This window comes from Elephas maximus, chromosome 3 (assembly GCF_024166365.1).
Source record: "Elephas maximus indicus isolate mEleMax1 chromosome 3, mEleMax1 primary haplotype, whole genome shotgun sequence".
Lineage (NCBI taxonomy): Eukaryota > Metazoa > Chordata > Mammalia > Proboscidea > Elephantidae > Elephas > Elephas maximus.
Window position 1 is genome coordinate 155,903,174 of NC_064821.1, and position 21,987 is coordinate 155,925,160.

General features: G+C 41.8%; 1 pseudogene; it reads left to right on the forward strand.

Moving 5' to 3' along the window:
* LOC126071378 (uncharacterized) overlaps window positions 1–21,987 on the forward strand; it is a 31,875-nt pseudogene that overhangs the window by 9,241 nt on the left and 647 nt on the right.

The window sequence follows — 21,987 nt, forward strand, 5'->3', positions numbered from 1 at the left end:
TTTGGATTAGCAGCCCAGCACTTACCCACTGTCCCACCAGGGCTCCTTGAGATAACTCTAAACTCTTGGAATTTGCTAAGTAATTGAGATTCCTTTGTTTACTACGAAGCCCTGGTGGTGTAGTGGTTAAGTGCTAAGGCTGCTAACCAAAAGGTCAGCAATTTGGATCCAGCAGGCACTGCTTGGAAACTCTATGGGACAGTTCTACTGTGTCCTATAGGGTCGCTGAGAGTTGGAATGGACAACAGGTTTCTTTACTATAGGCCTCCAGACCACACCTGAAAGTTTATGCTAATAAAGCAACTCAGATGGGGGCTGGCCAACCTAGAAAGACCACCTCCTGTTATCAGCCAATTTGCGGGGAAGTGGGTAAGTTTTGCTGGAACATCCATTATAGTGGATACAGGCCACACCCCTCAGAAAACTCTTACAACTGATTGGCCAATCACATGAGATCAAATCATGGAAGTGAATACACTATATTACATTATGAAAAAGCAGTACATCCAACATCTCCCAAACCAATATGCTTGTTCTGCGTATTGCCTCATTTCCTTCCTGATGTCTTGAAGGGTTCTGTATATTAAACTTTTTGTATTCTGCATCTGGTAATTCCAGTAATACACTTTCATGTAGAAGATCCCTGGATTCTTTGTTTTGAGAGCTTGTTGAGGTGATCATGGTCTGTTTCTTTATGTGACTTGATATTGACTGATGTCTCTGAGCCATCTATAAGGTATTGTATTAGTTTATGCTTGCTTACCGTGTCGTAGCTGCTTGCTTTGTTTTGTTTTGGTATACCCCTATGGGTTGCTTGAGTGAGCTAGCTTGATTATTTTCGCCTTTGGAGCTCTGGTGTCCTGTCCCCAGCTGGCTAGAGCTGTTATCAGGTATATCAGTCTAGGCGTCCATTCAGTTTTCTTGTATGAATTCAGCTCAGGTTTCCAGTAGCTGATTATCAAGTGTGTGGTACAGGCTCTGTCCTACAGTCTTAGAGGGGCAGGGGTGATTGGCGTATATACCCGTATCTGATTGCAGCAGCAGGTCATGCTCTGAACAAGGCAGGGGACTGAGAACTGACCACCAAGTGTCTCTGAGGAAAACGTGTCCCTGTTCCCTAGAGTGTGCAGGTGGGTGGGTTCTGCAGACGGACCATGGGCACCCAAAGTTTTTGGTTGTAAGGACTGGGAGGTATCAGTTATCTTTGGACCCGTGTTTCGGGTGGCTGGGTGACCTGAGTGGAGCTACCAGTCCTTAGGTCCCTGATGTGGGTAGGTGAGGACCTTGTTTAATAGGCAAAGCAATGTCAAACATCAAACACCAACCACACAGCTGAAATGGTTGGAGTTTGCCAACAAGGGCCTATTCTCCTGAAATAGGCCCACACAGGTCCATGCAGAAAGGAAAGGTGCTCAAGGTCCACAGATGTTTTATGCCTGGACAGAAGCCTCTCCTGTCCTGAGCTCCCCTGGTTAGTGGAGGTAGCAAATTATCGTTTCCCCCCACTGCAAATTTTTTCCTTCCCCAAGGCCGGGAGGGTGGCTCTTGGTGCTCAACAGGGCCTATCTCAGGCCCAGGGATTTTGCCACTGAAGCCAGCTTGGGGGTGGGGGGGTGCGGTAAAATATACGCAAATACTTAGCTTTCGCCTAGAGCACCATTCTTCTCAGGTTCAGGAGGTGTGAGTAGGCTGTGCAGCTGGCTACTTCTCCCTGAGGAAACTGCGGCAGAATGCTAGTACCAGCCCACCACCGCTGCAGCTGCTCTGGGAATGGTGCCTGAGGGCTCCCCTCGATTCAGGTCCAGTAACTCCTCTCTACTTCTGAACAGTCTCTTCCTCCCCGTGACCCTCAGTTCATTGTCTAAGCTTGCCTTTGATGCTCAGGGCTCCCAGCTTGTCACAAATATACTCATTTCACTTGTTTTTTCGGGTCCTTGTTGTAAAGAGGGCTCGCCAAAAGAGTCTATTCTGCCATCTTGGCTCTGCCCCACATAATTTTTGGGAATGAGTTTTTGCACAGGGCTCTAAAAATACCGAGCACGGCCCTAAAAAAAAATGGTGACCACTGGCTACTGCCACCCCAGGAAGGTCATATAGCAGGTGAATTTGGAGTTGGTGTGCCTGTACCTCGGCCTCCTGCCAGAAGAAGAAAGGAAACCTGGGGAATCAACCAATCATGGTGAGGAGTTGTAAAAGTTGTAGCAAAAATGTAACAAGAGTAGACTTTTCTGAAAAATGGCTATTATGGGATGGCCAATAACCCTCTGCATGCTTCAGAATGTTTACCAAAATATTGGTATGAGACAGAATTCTAGATCTATGCATGAGTCATAATATTTTCCAATCACCTATTAATATTTACCTGTTTATACAGGTTTTTCAAGATACCAAGCACACAAAGGTAAAAGCAAGCATAAAATTTGTTAACATAGCATTTTACATTTTAAGAATAATGAACACTAGGTCTATCTATGCAAAGTGATTTGGTGAACCTAGTAAACTATTTAGAAAATCCAGAAGGAGAAACTCTCCAACCAGACAAATTTAGAAAAATGAGGGAAAACTTTTAGAGCTTGGATCAAGCAGATAATTTCTTACAAGGAAAGAGTAGGTTATATAAATGAGTACTTACTGATGAAATGAAAGAAAACCTGATAATGAGAGAGAAAATAATCAGCACCCAGGAGACACTGGCCCCACAGAGACTTCCTGTGCTGACCAGGGTGCAGTCTTTTCAAATGTAAGCAGAGTAAACTTTGAGTGCCCTGGCTTCCTGGTGGGTATGAAATTACAACACTGATCACTTTTCTCATTCCAAAACTCTTGGCCAAGAGTAAACCAAAAAAAACAAACCAGTTGCTGTGGAGCCAATTCCAACTCGTGGCAACCTCATGTGTTGTAGAGTGGATAGAGTTTTATGTGGTTGTGACCTTTCAGAAGCTGATGGTCAGGCCTTTCTTCCAAGATGCCTTTGGGTGGACTCGAACCACAAACTTTCAGTTAGCGGCCCAGCTTTCAACCATTTGCACCACTCAGGAACTCCTTGGCTGAGAATGCTCAGGCTCTAATTTGGGGCTATAAAATGGGAGTCTGAAAAGAAATAAGGTAGAGAGGCCATGCCTTTCAGTGAGCAGTGCGTTTGCTTACTAGCCAGCAAAACAATGCCTGACGACCTCCCCCTCAGTTGCTTCCCCTGTGCAGGGGGCCAGGAATATGAAGCCACCACAGGACATAGGCAGCCAGGAATGTGTGCTTTGTGCCTTGCTTCCTCACCGTTTCACCGTGTGAACTGAAGAGTATTCTTTCCTTATTTATGAGTTTATTTCCCTTTGTATAGACCGAGATAATACCCACTTACTTTCCTTCAAAGGTCTCAGGGATGACTCACGAAAATGCTTGTTCAATTTAGCCAGCGTGCTAACATGTTTTAAATAATAAATAATTTCTTTAAAGTCTGCAGAACCTTTCATCTGGTTATATATAACTACTACCTAGAATCTCAGCTGACTTACCCTATTTCTTACTAACGCCTCTTAGATTTTCAGGAGTTTCAACTGTAGGTTGTCACAATGTCCTGACCTCTTTACAGCTGTAGATTTTCTAGCCATGTGATCTTACAGTCAACTTAGTGCAGTGAAAGTAGCTCATTATGGTGTCAAATGGCTCATGTTCAAATTTCAACTATGCCTTTCATTAACCCTGTGACCATGGCTAACTCAAGGCATCCCTCTGAGCCTCAGTATCTTTATCTATAAAAAGGGAAAATGATACCTGTCTGCACCTAATCGCAGGATGGCTAGGAAGCTCAAGTTGAAAAGTATGCAAAAATGCACTGTAAATCATCATTATATACCTGTAGCAGGATTTTTAACAGTGTTTTAAGAGTTTCTTGTGGTCCTTTCTTACCTATTGGTCAGCTATAAGTACTGTTAAGATTTTCATTTATATTCTCCAAGTCTTTTTCCAGAGTATGTGTATGCGTGTTTGTGTTTATGAGGGGGTTTACTTTCAAAAATATAATTATTTCATTATGGTATAATTATGCATTATAATAACTGTATATGTTATGGTATATGTATGCATATCCAAAAAACCACACCTGTTGCTGTCAAGTCAATTCCAACTCATGGTGACCCCATGTGTGTCAGACTAGGGTTTTCAATGGCTGTAATTTTATGGAAGTAGATCACCAGGCCTTCTTCTGCAGTGCCACTGAGTGGATTTGAACCACTAAAATTTCCATTAGTAGCCAAACACAAACCATTTGCATTACCCAGGGACCAAGAATGTATTCATAAATACTTAGGTTAGTAAAAGTTCTTTCAAAACGTGGTTAATAACGGCTTAGCATAACAAGCCCATCATATACACATACATATATATAAAAAATATTATGTATAAATGTTCGCATTTTCATGTTATTGAGAGTTATTTCCAAATATGATTGATGGCTACAACAAAAATATTGTGGGTAATAAGTCTACCATGTGAGTGAACAATAATTTATTTGATCATTTTCTATTTTGAACTCATTAGGAATATCTGTTTCCAGTTTTTTTTTTGCTGTGGTTGTTTCGGGACTTATTTTGTTTTTTTGTTGTCATTGATATGGTTGGGGTTTTTGCCACCATAAACAAGGCTACAGTAAACAAATGCTTTTATGAACCTCTAATTCCATAGAGATTTCCAGACCTGAAATGTCTGGCTGAAAGGGTATGGACTTTTCTAAGGCCCTTGCTAACATACTGTCAGATTCTGTTCCTGAATTATACTATTTAAACAGTGTAAGAAAGAATAAATCTTATGGTAACCTTGCCAGAACTGTTACCTATTTTAATCATTACCAGCTTCATAGGCAAAAAATAGTATCTCTTTATTATTTGTTTATATGATTACTACTACAGTTGCATTTTTTCATGTTTATTGATTTTAATTATGTCTGCTATGAATTATCCCTTCTCATCCTTGCTCCATTTTCAAGATTTTCCTTATTGATTGGTCAATGTTATTTACACATTCAGGAAACTAATTTTTCATTTGTCATAACTCATATTTTCCAAATTTGTTATCTGCATTTTAATTTCACTTACGATTTTTGACATTGAAGTTTTTTAGGATAAATTTAACAACCAGTGTCTTCTATTGTTTTCCTTTCATATACTTTGTAAACTAAGTAGAAGGAAAAACCGAAAAACCAAACCCACTGCCGTCAAGTCGATTCTGACTCACAGAAACCCTAGAGGACAGAGTAGAACTGACCCATAGGGTTTCCACGGCTGTGATCTTTACGGAAGCAGACCGCCACATCTTTCTCCCACAGAGCAGCTGGTGGGTTCAAACCGCCAACCTTTTAACACCGTAATCACTGCACCACCACCAGAGCTCCTTAAGTAGAAGCAAGGCATCCGTGGATCAATTCGCCCTTTTAATAATAACTAGCCCATATATCAAAGACTTAGCGATCTAGATACAAAGTTACAAGTGTGATGATGCTGTTATTGTTGTTCTGTTAGGAAGCCATTTTGGAATCATCAGCAAAGAGATTGTTAAGTAGTTCTGGTGCAGGAGACCTTGGGCTCCATTTTGTGATGTGTTGTAAATCCTAGCCTCTGTGCCTGTGGGTATGGTCCCGTTTCGGAGCCAGCTGTCTGCTATGTTAATAAGGCAGGATTAGATCATGTTAATGAGGATTAGCGTGGGATGAAACACCTTGACTCAGATCACAGCCCAGATCTGATGTAAGGCGAGTTTCCCTGGGGTGGGGCCTGTATTACCTTTTATCTTACAAGAGATAAAAGGACAGTGACTCAAGCAGAGAGAGAGAGGTACCTCCTACCACCAAAAAAAAAGAGCCAGGAGCAGAACACGGTCTTTTGGACCCAGGGTCCCTGAACTGGGAACCTCCTAGACCCAAGGGAAGAAGGTTGATGCCAAGACACATGTAGATCTCCAAGGGATGTTGAGCTCACAGATGCTGAAAGGAGGCAGGGACCTTTCCCCAGAGCTGACAGAGAAAGCCTTCTCCTAGAGCTTGTGCCCTGAATTCACACTTCTAGCCTCCTAAACTGTAAGAGAATTAATTTGTTTGTTAAAGCCATCCACTTGTGGTATTTGTTATAGCAGCACTAGATAACTAAAACAGTAGGCAAACTCAGCAGCATGAATATTAATAACGGTTAATAATAGTAATTAACCCTGATTAAACTTTTACTATGGAACAAAACCTGATTTAAGTGTTTTATGTTTATTTCATCCTTCAAAACACTTTAAAGTAGGCAGAACTTATAATTTTTTTCATTTCATAATTGAAGAAATTAAGGCACAGAAAGGTAAATTACTCATCCAAATTCACACAACTAGCAAGAAAATTAGCCAGGATTTGAAACCAGGTAGCGTGGTTCCATAGTTAACATCCTTACACACTATGATACTTAGCAGTTATTATTAAAAATTTCAAGAACAAATTTAATTTTTCTTTATGTATATGGAAAGGTATATATGTATGAAGTAGAGAAAATATATTTTTAGTGTTTTAGTATTAAACCAGAGAGAATATATTTCCTAGTTTTTTATAGCTGTGAATAATCTCTAGTCCTTGAAACACATTTACTTGCTCTAAAATGTGTCTCATGATTGTTCCTTTAAAGAAAAATGAGGTAATCAATTTATTATTGTTGATTACACTATGTTCCACTCACAGGGGGGAAAACACACAAGACCGAGATAGCTGAACAAAGCTTAGGTCCACCTCAAAGAGGTGTCCAAATTCCTCGAGATCTCTAAACCCGACAGAAACCAGGACAGTGTGAAGAGACTGCCAAGACTCCACGATAACATGAAGAGACTTACAAGGCTGCAATGATAGATCATGATGTCCACCTCAAAGAAAAGCCAGGATTCCTGGAAATCTCTAAACCCTGACCTTTCCCCTATAAAAGCCTCCAGTTAGCCCTTTAACGTTAGACAGAATTTGGGAGAAATTTAACCCCCTCTGTCTCTTGGACACCGGTGTTCAATAAAGCCCTCTTGCAGCCTACCTCCTCCTGTCTCAGTGTTGGCTTTGCAGCAGGTGGCTCGAATCCGCCATTTGCGGTAACACGTATAACTATAGAATTTATATATATGGAAAAGTAGATACACAATTTCCTTTGGTATCTGTTTATTTATTATGGTCAATTGGGGAGAACAATTAGGAATTGATTAAAGAATTCTTGGATTATCTAGGCCTCTGGCTTTCCCACCTTCTCACACTTCTCCCAGAAAGCAAAGATTAGAACAAAGGAAAAACACAAACATGACCAATTCTGCTGCTAAAGTTTGATGTTAGTCCTGCTTGGGATTGATTTAAAAGGGAAAATAAACTCAATGAAACAATCAAAATAAGATCAGTTTTATGTACCCACCTATTATATTTCCATCGTAACAGGTGGTTCCCTGGGTACCAGCTATAGAGCAGACCAGTAGAGGGTGTGGCATGTGGGGGCAGAGGGGTGAATTCCCAATAACAACACAATATTGTAGTCTCTGAGTGAGCCTGGCCAGCAGAATTGATAGGCTCTTCCCCCACAGTCCCTCTTTCTTCCCTCCCTGGTCTCAGAGCAGACTTGGGCTTTCTCTTAACTGCAGTTTCAGGATCCTTCATGGCCAAGTCACTGTCTGAGGCCTCACATAGTGAACAGCAGAGGCTGCCTTGCTGCCATGAATTTCCTTCCCATCTCCATCCTCCACAGCCCTGCTAGATTGATATTTTGGATGTGTGAATTTAATCACATCCACTCCTTCAAATCTTCCCTAGATTCCATCTCCTATGGGAGAAGAACAAACAAATAAGTCTTAGAAGAAATATAAGCAGAATGCTCCTTAGAAGCAAGAATAGTGAGGCTTTGGCTCTCCTACTTTGGGCACATCATTATGAAAGATTAATTGCTAGAAAAGGACATCATATCTGGTAGAGGGTCAGCGAAAACAAGAGGAACCCTCAATGAGATGAACTGACTCAATAGACAAAACAATGTTGAAAGGAGGCACAGACCCTTCCCCAGAGCTGACGGAGAGAGAAAGCCTTCCCCTAGAGCTGGTGCCCTGAATTCGGACTTCTAGCCTCCAAACCTCCAAACATCATGATGGCACAGGACCATGCAGCTTTTCGGTCTGTTATACATAAGATCTCCATGAGTTGCAGCCAACTCGATAGGACCTAACAAAAACATGGGACAAAATCTAAGCTCCTTAACGTGGTGCACAAGACCCTTGATGATCTTCCTTCGCCTCCCTGTGTGTCCCTCTCCTACCCTCACCACCTTGAGGTTTGCAAGCTAGGTTGAATGATCTACCTGCAAGTACTCAAATATGCTATACTCTCACAGGTCCATGTCCTGGTATAATCTGTTTACTATCCTGAAATATCCCCCAACTACCCCCACCCACATCAGCCTATACTTATACGATTCACATCTTTGGGTCTCATTTTAAATGCTGCCCCCTATGTGAAGCCCCCCTGATTGCTTCAGGCACCTTAAGTCGTTCATATAAACTAATTATATTCAGAGCCTACCTCCAGGTATATTCATCAAGTTTTGTGGTGATTGTTACTTTGTCTGTCTCCCGCTTTAATTGCAAACTCCTTATGGGGAAGGAACCATATTTTTCACCTTTGTGAATGGCATTAAATAAATACTTAATGGATGAATGAATCACTCAATGAAAGAATGGATGTATGGTGTCTTTTATGCAATGATAATTTCTTACATTTTTAGTGTTCTTTAGATTAGCAAAGAACCTCAATATTATCTCCTTAAAAATGACAACATATCTCTGAGATAGGGATTATAGCCCATTTATACATAAGAAAACAGGCTCAGAGAGGTTAAGTGACTTGTCAGAGGTCACAGTTTCAATCACACCAAAACTTATGACCTTTCTATTATACCACAGCTCCTTTTCATAATATATTAGATGATTCAGATGTACTCATTCAATGGTCGATAGAATTACAGAGTTTTTACAGCAGAAAACTTCCTTAGTCAACCCTTCTTATTTGAAACATGAGGGAACTGAGTCCAGAGATGTGAAATGGAATTGTTGAAATTTACACCACTCAGTAGTAGCGGAAAAAGGGCTGGAAAATGGCTTCAAGGCTCCTAATACCAACTTGCTAGTTTTTAAATCCAGGCTCTGCCATTCATTGGCTGTTCGGCTTTGGGAAAGTCTTTTGACCATTCTGTCCCAGTTTCCTAGATTAATAACTGGAGATAATAATAGTACCTGCCTCACAGAGTTATTATGAGGATTTAAACGAGATAATTCATGGGAAACTCTTAGAAGAGTCTGTGGTGCACAGTGAGCACTTTGCAAACATTAGCTATTAAAACCAAAGAACTAAACCCGTTGCCACCGAGTTGATTCCGACTCATAGGACTGAGTAGAACTGCCCCACTCGGTTTCCAAGGAGCACCTGGTGGACACAAACTGCCAACCTTTTGGTTAGCAACTGTAGCTCTTAACCACTACGCCACCAGGGTTTCCATTAGTGATTAAGCATCATCATTTGACTTAAGTGGATTCTTCCCCTTACACCATCAGTAATGTTACAGAGGTGCTAGTATACTGATAGCAGTCATGTTCAAAGGACAAAGGTAAAAGACAAAGATGTAATATAATGCATGTGCAGGAATGGTAATAATAATTCACAGGACTGGATGAAATTATGGAAGAATCACAAAAACAAAACTACCCTGAGGTCACAGGCAAGTCGTGTTAGGCTTTTTCTTCCTTGAAACAACCCACTTTTTTTGAGTAGAGGTGAATTTACATGAATCACATTGCAAGTCTGAAACCATTTCTCATCAGTTACTCCCCCTCTTTGAAATCATTAGATTTATCCCACTCTCCAATAACTGAAAAAGATAAATGCACAAATACATACATAAAATAGAACTCCAGAAGTGAGTGTGCACTTTTTTTTTTAATCTATGGAAGAACAATTAGATTACGATCACTGTCTCTCCTATTGCGTTCCCTTCAACTGGTTTTCTCTAGAAGGTGGGATTTTCCAGAGTTCTCATTAATCACACTCATCAGCATTGCATTTAATCATTGATGTGTTTCTAATGTAGCTTTCAGCAGCAGTCAGATTAGGCAAGGTTATGCTGTAGTAACAAAATTGCATTAATTTACAAGAACAAAGGTTTGTTTCTCACTTATGCTTCATGTCATGGCAAGTCGCCTGCAGCTCTGCCCCTCTTCTTACTCTGGGATCAAGCTGACAGGGCAGCCTCCATCTGGAACGTTGTGAGCATCAGAGAATGTGATAAAACGTGAACCAGTTCTGAAAGCTTCTGCCTGGGTGTTGACATGCATCACTCCCATTCACCTTCATTGGTCAAAGCAAGTCACATGGCCAAGCCTATTCTCAGCGGGGTAGGGAAGTGGATATTGATGAACATAATACAATCTACGACACATTCCTACTTGCTACAATTCTTCTTTTTTTTTTTTTTTTTGACCCTACTGAGCTAGGGTGCAATTCTACTTTTCCAAGATCAATATAAATTGTCTTTCCATGTTTCCTGATTACTTCTGTGTGACTCCTGATTAGTTCTGTTTTGTTTAAATCTGAGACTGAACATAGTATTACTGTCCCAAATGGGACATATTTTGAAAAGGTCAAGTTTGTTTTTGACCAAGTTAGGTTAGCAGATCACTACATGAATCCATTCTAAAGCAAATCTTTAAGAGTTTCTATCTTGTTTTCCAGTTCTCTATTAGACCAGTGAATGTATCATCTATATTTTTTCCCCATGGGACCTGGCACTTGTAGTAATTATACCTGTCTTAGGCTGGGTTCTCTAGAGAAGCAAAACCAGTGAAGCATTTATGTATATATACTTAGAGAGAGAGAGATTTATATCAAGGAAATGGCTCCCGCTGCTGTAGAGGTTGGAAAGTCCCAAGTCCGTGGGTCAGTCTGGAGGTTTCTCCTAACCCACATAACTGCAGGGGCTGTCAAACCCAAGATCAGCAGGTCAGACAACAAGCTTCTGACTCACAGGCTCTGTAGGCTGACAAATCCCAAGATCTGCAGGTAAACTGGCAGGCCGCTAGCTAACAGACTGTGGAGGGTGACAAATCCCAAGATGAGCAGGTAAGCTGCTAGCTCAAGTCCCAAGAACTGGGGCCAGATGAACAGAAGCCAGCTGCAGGATCCAGAGCGAGCAGAAGCCCACAAGCCTTGCCAGAAAGTCTACAAATGTTGGATGTAGGCCACACCCTCAAGGAAACTCCCTTTCAACTGATTGGCTACTCACAGCAGATCCCATTATGGAGGTGATCAGTTATATCAGATCTCATCATGGAACTGATTACATCATTATATGACTGCCAACCTACATCATAACTGCCAAACCACTGGGAATCATGGCCCAGCCAAGTTGACACACGTCCTTAATGATTACAATACCTTTTATGTTTTTATAAATATTTGCTAATAAATTGATAAAAATCAAATTTTAGGGTGTCTCTTAGAATAAAAACCATAACCTTGATTCCTAGCTCTATCTCCACCTGCTCTGCAATATAAAAGCAGCAGGTTCATGTCTTGTCTCTGGGGTTAGATAATGATGATGTCACTCAATGGAATTGGTGAGATTGTGAGAGTTCATTATTTAATGACTGTAACTGTTTCTCAGAGCATTCTGCAATCCATGTGCCTTATAATACGAAGCTGCCCAAATCAAAGGGAAGGCCAACATTATTTTGGAAGTCATTCGCTCCGTGAGTCAGGGAAGAACTAACTTTTGCATACTTTGCCTCACACACAGTTTCCATAATTATGTTAACCAATTTGAGTTTGTATTTTTATCCAGATTACCTACATTCACCTCAACCCAGAACCTCATCTCCACGAAACAGACCTGAACAAGAACTGAGGAAAGGCAAATTACTTTCTTCAGGGGGCTCCATAAAATTCACCATTTTGTCAAAATCCATCTATAGCAGTGTTTCCCAAACTTTTTCCTTATTGTGCCATTAGAGATACTTTTTCGACATTTTTTTTCCCAATCGCCACCTAAGCGATAACAATATCACAGAAAAACTATATATCTGATTATTGATTATACTCATATCTGTATTTTATATCTGAAAAAGTAAGAGACATTTATCACCCCCATAGAGAATGCATGATCTCAGGACCAAAAAAACCAAACCCAGTGCTGTCGAGTCGATTCCAACTCATAGCGACCCTCCAGGACAGAGTAGAACTGCCCCATAGAGTCTCCAAGGAGCGCCTGGCAGATTCGAACAGCTGACCCTTTGGACAGGTGCCTAATTCTCAGTCTTGTCCTTCCTGTGCACACCTACTTATTTTACACTTTAGTCATAATGTTCTGCTCTTCTTCCTCAATGTTCCCTGCTGTATTCTCTCACCTCTGAATCTTTGCTCATGCTGTGCCTTCCCTTTGCAGTAACCTCCTCATTGTTGTCTATTGATATCCAACCATTTTCCAAGTATCAGATCAAGCCCTACTTGCTCCAAGTAGAATTTTTTCCAAACATTAATAGTTGGAATTAACCCCTTCACCCTACAACTTTTACATTTATGATTATGTTTATTGTCTTTATTGTAATGTCTCAGTCTTCTTTAGACTAAAGTTATTTAAGTATATGACCCCCTCACTAGATTGTAATCTTTTAGCTGGCAAGGACCATTTATTTTCATATTTCCTACTATTCTTAGCACAAGAAGTCATTCGAGACTTCAACAATAAATATTTGTTGTATTGAAAATTATTAATCTGTGGCTTAATTTATTCCTACTAGCATTTTATATTGATGATAGTCTTCACTGCCAGAGAGCTCATGTCATAAATTAGACACATACATTGACACAGATGCACAAATACACATGTGCCATATACCTTGAGTGGCTGAGTGGGCTATTCCTTCATCCCTCCATCCTTCTGCATATCAAAAGTGAGGTTCCTTCTTAGAAGGTTTCCTGAATCTATCAGCAGCACTACTGTTCTTCATATTGCACAAATTCAGTACTTCAGAGGCATTGTAATGTCTCCCTCTGTTTCATCCCCCATGTCTAAGTAGTCGCCCAAACTTGTTGCTTTCTTCATTTTTCATGAATGTTAGATTTCTGCTTTTCTTCAGGATCCTTTTGCCAGCAGCTTAGTCTAAATCTATGGCATCTCATTCCATGGTTGATGTCTCTATCCAATGTTCACACTCTGCACATCTCTAGTCATAATCACCTGGAACCCTCATACTCACCCAATGGCGACTTCCTGAAACTTAGACTGTGATTTTATCGTTCTGCTTGGCTGCTTAAGAATCAGCAGATGCTTCAGAATAAATCCAATTATTGCAACATGCTCCTCAAGGTCCTGCTTCAAACGGATTTACCCAACCAACCCTACCAGCCAAGGGTATTTACAAAGAGTATTCTTGGTGAATACTCTTTGTATAGTTAGGCCTATGTCTTTTCAGTCTTCCACACTCTAGATGAAATTATGTGGCATCTATTTTTAAATTAGTTAAAAAAAATTTTTTTCCAAAAGAATTGATTTCAATACAATTGCTATTGTTTAGACTGCCTTTCTAAGGAACATTCTTGCTAAAGCATTCTAGAAGTTTCAACAATTGTAAAATTTATAGGTTGTGGTCTACCCTAACAATCAGAGAAGTATGGTTGTATCTAAATCCAAAAACCCATTAGCTTCTTAAATCGAAAGTAATATTAAGAGGGGGAAATGTGATCACTTATTTATTCATACATTTTACAAATATTATCATTCACCTATAATAAGTCAGAGCCCCAACCAGGTGCTATGAATACAATGGTCAAAATGGGCAGTTTCTACCTCCGTGGAGCCTACAGTCTAGTCTGACAGATAAGTCCAAATCTACTCTTAAGCAAGTGTAGAAAGTAGCTTCCATTTGCTTGGGAAGAGATTTACAGGTGGTTTCGTCTTTGTAACATGGAGAAGCAATTAAGTGGTGTGCTCCTTCTCTCTTTTATTTTCATATCCGAGGCTATGTTTCTCTTTTTTTCCCTCTGTCTCTCTTTCTCTCACTACCTTCTTCTTAGGTATGGATGAATGAAAGAAAGTTCTCCCCTGCCCCGTCGACTATTACCTCATTCAACTACAGAAGAGAAGACTGAAGAGACAATGCTCCAGTATACTTAAGCAAGACTATCTGGAGAATTGCCAGACTTTCTTGGAAACTCATAGCAGGAAATCATTGACGAGAAGCTAATGGAAGTTTTCATGCCTAATGATTTACTCCCTATGGACTTTTCAAAATAAACTAGCTAAGTAGAATAGTAGGTATCTAAGAAACCAAGCCTTATTTCATGTTTTGGAGGACATTTTTTCCATTCTACAGTTTAACATGTACTCTACAAAAGATATGAATTTAGAGAGAATATTTTAAATTCAAATCTATGAATTTTCTAGGTTTCACCAGAAAAAATGCAGCAAGATCAAAAAGAGCTGCTAGTTAAACTAGTATTTTTCTATAATCTCAGCTTGTTTTATGGTATTCCCAAGTGCAATCACCTAGAAGACATAGAGTGAAAGAAATTTTTTCCGTTTTCCTTCCCTGCTCCAAAGTCAAATCTAAAATGTGTTCAACTTTTCGGCCACCCTTCATTACCATAAAATTGGAAAATCCTAAATTTTCTCAACACTTATGAAGATGCATCCACAAAGTGAAACGTCCAAATAATAATTTATCAATCTTTGCAATCTACAAGGCACTTCTACTATTCCTTGCTCTTGCAACACCCCGCCCCCCCCAACCCCGGCCAGGAGTTGGGATTTATTGTTCCCAATTGGAGGATTAGGAAACTAAAGCACAAGGCCAACCAGTTAGTAAGTGCTGGAGCCACAATCCAATTCTTTAATCTTCTGAACGCAAGCCCTTTGTTCATTCAGAATTGCATGTTTCCTCAGCCTCTTTAAAGGAAATACTTTGTTCCCTTTACTGGTCTTGGTTGTCCATAAAAAAGCAAAGTGATCCAACAGTCACGATACATGAGGAGGACAGAGGAACCCCTAATTTTTCTTTTGACAGTTATTGAATGACCAGGAGATGCAGCAAATGGCCTATGGGCCTCCAGATTACCTCCTGTGAAATAGACATTCTCATTGCCTTCGAGAGAAGGCAGTGAGAGCAGGAAGGGAGGAGATGAGAATGGGAAGGCATATCACATGGTAACTGCTCTTGAAAGATGAGGAGCTGACTTCAGCCTTTCCAACTGTGTGGTATAGCACAGACCTTGGCAGATGGTATGAACAAATGCAGAGTGGCTAAGAAGAGATGGTTAGCAGGATTCCAACAGAATACCAACAAGCATTTCTTATTGGCTATGAATCTAGCATCAGGCAGAGCAACAGCAGCCTGACACACTGAGTCTATTAGTCAACTCTGGTTGAACTCCCATGTGTGCTAAGCACAGTACCGGTGCAGTGTGAGTTTATCCGAGAGGATAAGAGATCTAAAGAACAGACAAAATGTCCATGAAGTACTTTGAGCTCTTTAAAGACAAGTATTGCTACTATGAGACTCCATCAGCAATGACTGTCTGTGGTACTAGAAGGGAGATGTTAACTGTGTATTATAGTAAGCTTGTTTTGCTTACACCTACAAGAATAAAGTGACTGACAAATCTGACTCACTAAATAGACATAGTTTATAATCTCACTCTCACTAGTATGCAAGGAGAAGGTTTTAACAGCATCATTTCTTTTCTTTCTATGTCATAACTTAGAGATTGGTCACCTTCATCATGTGCTTTATGAGCTATGTTCTTCCTTTTTCCCCAAAGACCTGCAATGAAGAGCTCTGCCTCCAGATATGATCTTGCCTTCTTCCCCTTTTAGCTATCTCTTCACCAATCCTTTTGCTAATATCCCCTTTCCATTCTTGTGCACACCATTACACAGATACATCCAAATTTAAGAAAGTTTAAGATATAAAAAAAATTGAACTTAGAAATGTAATAATCGTGAATGATGTTTCTCAATTATTTCCTTAGTGTTACAAAAGATTTAAGATAGAGTATAAATAATCGTCTTCCAAAATATATTTTAAATGTACTTGCTGTTGTTGTTGTTGTTGTTAGGTGCCATTGAGTCAGTTCCAACTCATAGAGACCTTATGCACAACAGAACTCAACACTGCCTGGTCCTGCACCATCCTCACAATCGTTGTTATGCTTTAGCCCATTGTTGCTGCCACTGTGTCAATCTACCTCATTGAGGGTCTTCCTGTTTTCTGCTGACTCTCTATTTTACCAAGCATGATGTCCTTCTTCAGGGACTGATCCCTGCTGACAACATGTCTTGCCATTCTTGCTCCTAAGGAGCATTCTTTTTTTTTTTTATAATAATTTTTATTGAGCTTTAAGTGAACGTTTACAAATCAAGTCAGTCTGTCACATATAAGCTTATATACACCTCACTCCTATTCTTGTTGTACTTCTTCCAAGACAGATTTGTTCATTCTTTTGGCAGTCCAGGGTATATTCAATATTCTTCAGGAACACCACAATTCAAAGTCATACTCAGTGAGTCAAGATGGACTCTAAGGGAAATAGTTTAGGGGTGGACTAACCGGCACCCATCTCGTTTATAGATCTTCACTCCTTCTAATTAGGTGGCCAGAAGAAGGATCTATTGGAGAGGCCCTGGCTATACGGAGGCACGGAACTTGGTTACCCTGATAAATAATCTCTGGCAGTGCAATTCAAGTACCACACCTTCCAGAACCAATATTTGTAAGAAGTGTATTTTGTTCCCACTAAGACTGCAAGACTCAGTATCTAAAGTTAAAAAGACTCTTCAGTACACACGTTAGAAGAGAGATAAAAATTGTCCTGCACAGGGAGGGTCCAGGGTTTGAGCCAGTTGAATCTTCCTAACTAAAACACGAGACAAACAACGGGGCCCAAGGCACAAAGACAATATTTCTTAACCAGATCCCAACCAAAACAAACAGAAAAAACATGCAGGGATCGAGACAAAAGACCAGATGGAGACCTGTGCCCTCATGCAGGTGGGGACTCGGCCCCTGGACAGTGACAGTTTCCCCAGGTGTCCTCCGGATGCGGGGGATCAAGGGCTGTGCTCTCATGCAGGTGGGGACTCAGCCCCAGGACACAGCGAGATCACCACAAGGCCTACACCTGTTACCGAGGACACAATCCACCACCTAGTAGCTATTCCAAAATAAAACTTAAAATAGGTACGTATTTCACTGCACTGTCAGAATGTTTCTGTGCTCCAACGAGGGACTTGCGGGTTGTCTGGTCAGGGTTGATGCCACCCAGAAAGTCCTTCGGAGGAGGTTTCAGGACCTAACTTACCCGGAGCCATAGTGTCCACTGTGTCTCACTTGGGGTACCAAAATGAAGTGGTCAACTAATAGGTTCTTGACAAGCAGACTGGTGAACTGAAGTCAACCAGAGGCAGGGTTGGAAGAACAGAAAAGTTTATTCACAGTTTGCAAACTGGGAGCCAGGCAGGGTCTCAGGACCTAAGGCTGCCTGCTCAGCTTAACCAGGGTAGATTCACTCTTTTTATAGGGAGTAATATACATGTGCATGAACAGAGAGGGGAGGATCTTCAGTCTTGTGATGTGTGCGCAGTCCTCATAATTTTATAAATAAGTTTTTGCACACGGCTCTAAAAATATTGTGCATAACCTTAAAAAAATGGCGATGGCTTGCTACTGCCACCCGAGGTAGGACGTATTTCAGGTAAATTCAGAGCTAGTGCATCTGCTCTTTGGCCTCCTGCTAGGAGAAGAGAAGAAACCTGGGGAATCAACCAGTCTGGGTGAAGCGCTGGAAAGGTTGTAACAAAAATGTAGCCAGAGTAGACTTTTCTGAAAAACAGCCATTATGAGATACCCTTAATAACACTTTCATGGCCGCCTGCTTCAATACCATGCCTTCTTCCAGGTTTCCCACCTGATTGGCTTGTGGGAAAAAACAGACAAGCATAATTTAGGAGTCACACCTAAGGCCCGAAAGGCTACCAAATTGTGCTTCTGCTCACAGACCTAGATGAACCCACATCACACATACAGTTTATTTTCCCAATATAAAACAATATACATACTGATACACTTTTTTTCCACTTCTATGGAGTTCTGACCCAGTATTCTGACATCATAAATGATTACAGTTTATCTTCTATTTCCAGACCCTCCACAATCCTGAAATATCTAGCAACACTCATCTAGCTGCTTCAGAGAGACCAGAAAAAGTCATTCTATGTTTTGATCTTCTGTAATCCATCCAGGTCAAAGGAATCTGTCACTATTAACAGGTCCCAGGTATGCTTAGTACCACCCTCAGTACTGCTATCGCAATATTTGCCACTTTTTTTTTTTTTTTTTTGCCCACCTACTCATCCAACACCATGTCCAAAAAACCACCAATATCAAAAAAAATTAAAAAGGAGAATATTGCAGCATCTCTCCTCTTCCTCTCTTAGGCTCAAGTTTATCAACTGTTTCTTTTCCTTCCATGACTCCTCTTAATGTTCAAATGACAATAGGCAAGCACTTCCACTATCGCATACCCAGATGCCATTTAGCAGTAAACAGGGTAATTGCTGGTATCAAGGATGGTCAAGGTTAAGCAGACAAACACCACCATGCAGTAGGTGTTTGGTTGGCTCTGCAGTGGCTTGCTTGGCATGTGGCGTCTGCAAATACATTGTACCCTCCCACCATTGTGGACAGCTGGGCCTGAATTAAAAGGAAAGGCCTGCATTTTAATTTACTTTATGGTAAGACATCTCAGAAAATATCCCACATTTTATGCTCATCTCCTTCCTTTGTCCTCCCTTTCCTCCATTCCTTGCTGTCCTCAGTCTGAGCTGGGGTTGGGGGGAGGTGGGAAGAGCTGGCAGGAGGTGGGGGCGGGGGTGCGGGTGGACCACCCGCCCACCCCTTCACCGCTACCAAGCCATTGACTTGCAGCCTGGGGCCCACTCAGGCCAGCAACGCTAGTCAGAAGTACTACACCGCGATCAAGAGCTTGACGGTGCAGGACCCAGGTCGTGGCGACCCCGCTTACATTCTGCATAGACCATGGGCGCTACGGGCTGGACTCACCCAAGGCCGAGGTCGGAGGCCAGGTGGTGGCCTCACTGCCCAAACACGGAGTTCCTGATCATCTGGGCTGTGATCCTCAAATGGGGTTCTTTGTTCCTCCTACTATCAGTGTATCGCCTTGCTGCAGAGGGGAAATTGTACATTTAAAGAGAAAATACCTTTTTACCATGGACTGCTTTCCACGATGCAGTTGCTGTAGTCATCTATAATTGCCGGGGGCCAGCCTCAGCAATGAACAGGGTTACCAGAGGAGGGGTAGAGTTCGGCGAAAAAAGAATGAGAGGTAGTTTGTCTTATATTTTCATTCTGCAGAAAAAGAAGCCCTTCTGCTGTTTATTTTTTACATGGTCTTTTATATCATAAGCTTACAAAAGCATAACATCGCATGATCAACAAAGGGGCAGTATAACATCATTTCCCAGAGACATAATTTTCCAAGTGACACATAGTATAGTTCTGCATACACACACACAAATACAATGAGCTTTTGTTTAGTTGATTTAGAGTAACAATTGACTTCACACTGCTTTACACTTATGCTTAATCTTGCAATACCTTCCACAGTTTTTATAACAATTAATCTTTTTGCAAAACCATTGCCACATAGGCTTTGTCCATCTTGTCCAGGGTGGTCAAGTTCTTGAAGTCCAGCCACTTTGGGTTACGTCATATTGTCCACGATTATGCCAAGGACAATTAGCCCAATCTCTATACCCAAAGACCAGTCAAGCGCAGCAGTGAGCGAGGTAAACGAGAAGGTTGAGCTGTAATTGGCTGAGAAATTGGCTGAGAGAACTCACTGCCGTTTGTTTTTCCACTTTTATGGGGTCATGTGTGGGTGGTGGTTTTAAAAACAAAAGGGCCTCGGTAAATACCAGGATTCCACCATCCTGTTTTTGTTTTCCATAGTCGAGCTATTTGTTTTTCCCCTAAGACAACTTCATGTTGACCCTCAGGTAATACACGGGCTGTCCCTACCCGAGATTTCACCAGGGGATTATGAGTAGGACGCCCCCCATCCAAAGGTCCCTAAATCTATAATGGAATTTTATGCTTATACATTCTGCTATACACAGGCTGAAAATGAAATAGAAACATAACACAGATGACAGAGATATTCCTGACTTTTCAGGAATTCTTCAATGTTTATGCTGGGGCAGTGGGTGCAGAGAGGCTGCCCTTGCAGCCTGGCTCCTCCTGACTTTTCAGGGATTCTTTGATGTTTATGCTGGGGGCAGTGGGTGCAGAGGGGCCGCCCTTGCAGCCTGGCTCCTCCTGACTTTTCAGGGATTCTTTGATGTTTATGCTGGGGGCAGTGGGTGCAGAGGGGCCGCCCTTGCAGCCTGGCTCCCAGCATATAATAATAAAGCCAAAGAGGAGCCAGTCACCATGATTCATCCAGGCACTGGAGATATTATTGCTGTCATGATTACAGAATTGAGGGGTATGGATATTTTGAGTTATCTAAAAAAAAAATCTCTGTGCAAATGACAACAGCTGCTGGAGCTCGTATGCCAACAAAGAACTTCAGCTGTAGCTCTCTAGTCTTCGTGTCAATATCCTTTACTGTTTTGATGATTATCTCTTCAGCATGGCTCACATTCTACTTCACTCAGAAGATCAGGTACACAAATGCAAGTGACAGGAACCAGCGTCGTCTAGGAAATGCAGCCCAGAAGGCCATCAGCAAATTGACAACCAGGACAGTAAAAAAGGTGATAAGGAAACATACCCTGACTTTGATCACTGTGCAATCTGCATAGAGAGTTATAAGCAGAATGATATTGTCCTAATTCTCCGCTGCAAGCATGTTTTCCACAAATCCTGCATAGATCCCTGGTTTAGTGAAAACTGTACCTGTCCTGTGTGCAAACTTAATATTTTGAAGGCTCTGGGAATTGTGCCAAATTTGCCATGTATTGATAAAGGAACATTGGATATGGAAAGGCTCACCAGAACCCAAGCAGTTAACCAAAAATCAGCCCTTGGTGACGTTGCCAGCAACTGCTCCCTTGGCCTCGAGCCGCTTTGAAGTTTGGGGATATCGCCTCTTCCTCAGGATGGGGAAAGTACTCCTAGAACAGGTGAAATCCGAGGATCCAAGGTGGTAGCTCTAACTGCTGGGACCCTGCTGCTCCTGACAGGCATCCAGGCAGCATCTTGGGTCATTGTGACTGTTCTACTCAAGAGGAATCAGGAGCAGCTGTATCTGGTGCAGGTCAGCCCAGGGGACTCTCCACTCATGTTGTTTGATGAGACAGGAGGGACATGGTGGCTGCTGTGCTCCTCGTGCTCCAATGCCAGGGTGGCCAGGCTCAGCTGTGAGGAAATGAGCTTCCTGAGGGCACTGGCCCACTCAGAGCTAGATGGGCAGATGGCACACTGGGCTTCTGAGTTGAAGAGGGAAAGTTTTCCCATTGCTGGAGCTTGCTAGAGGTCATCTCTGTGCGTGACTGTCCCAGGGGTTATTTCTTGGCTACCATCTGCCAAGACTGTGGCTGCAGAAAACTGCCTGTAGATCGCATTGTGGGATGCCAGGACACCAGCCTGGGAAAGTGGCCATGGCAGGTCAGTCTTCCCTACGATGGGGCACACCTCTGTGGGGGGTCCCTACTGTCCAGAGATAGGGTGTTGACGGCTGCCCACTGCTTCCCTGAGCAGAACCAGGTTCTGTTCGGACGGTGGGTGTTTGCTGGTTTAGTGGCCCAGGCCTCGCCCTATGGCCTGCAGCTGGGAATACAGACAGTGGTCTACCATAGGGGCTGTCTTCCCTTCTGTGATTCCAACAGTGAGGAGAACAGCAATGACACTGCCGTTGTCCACATTTCCAGCCCCCTACCCCTAATTTTT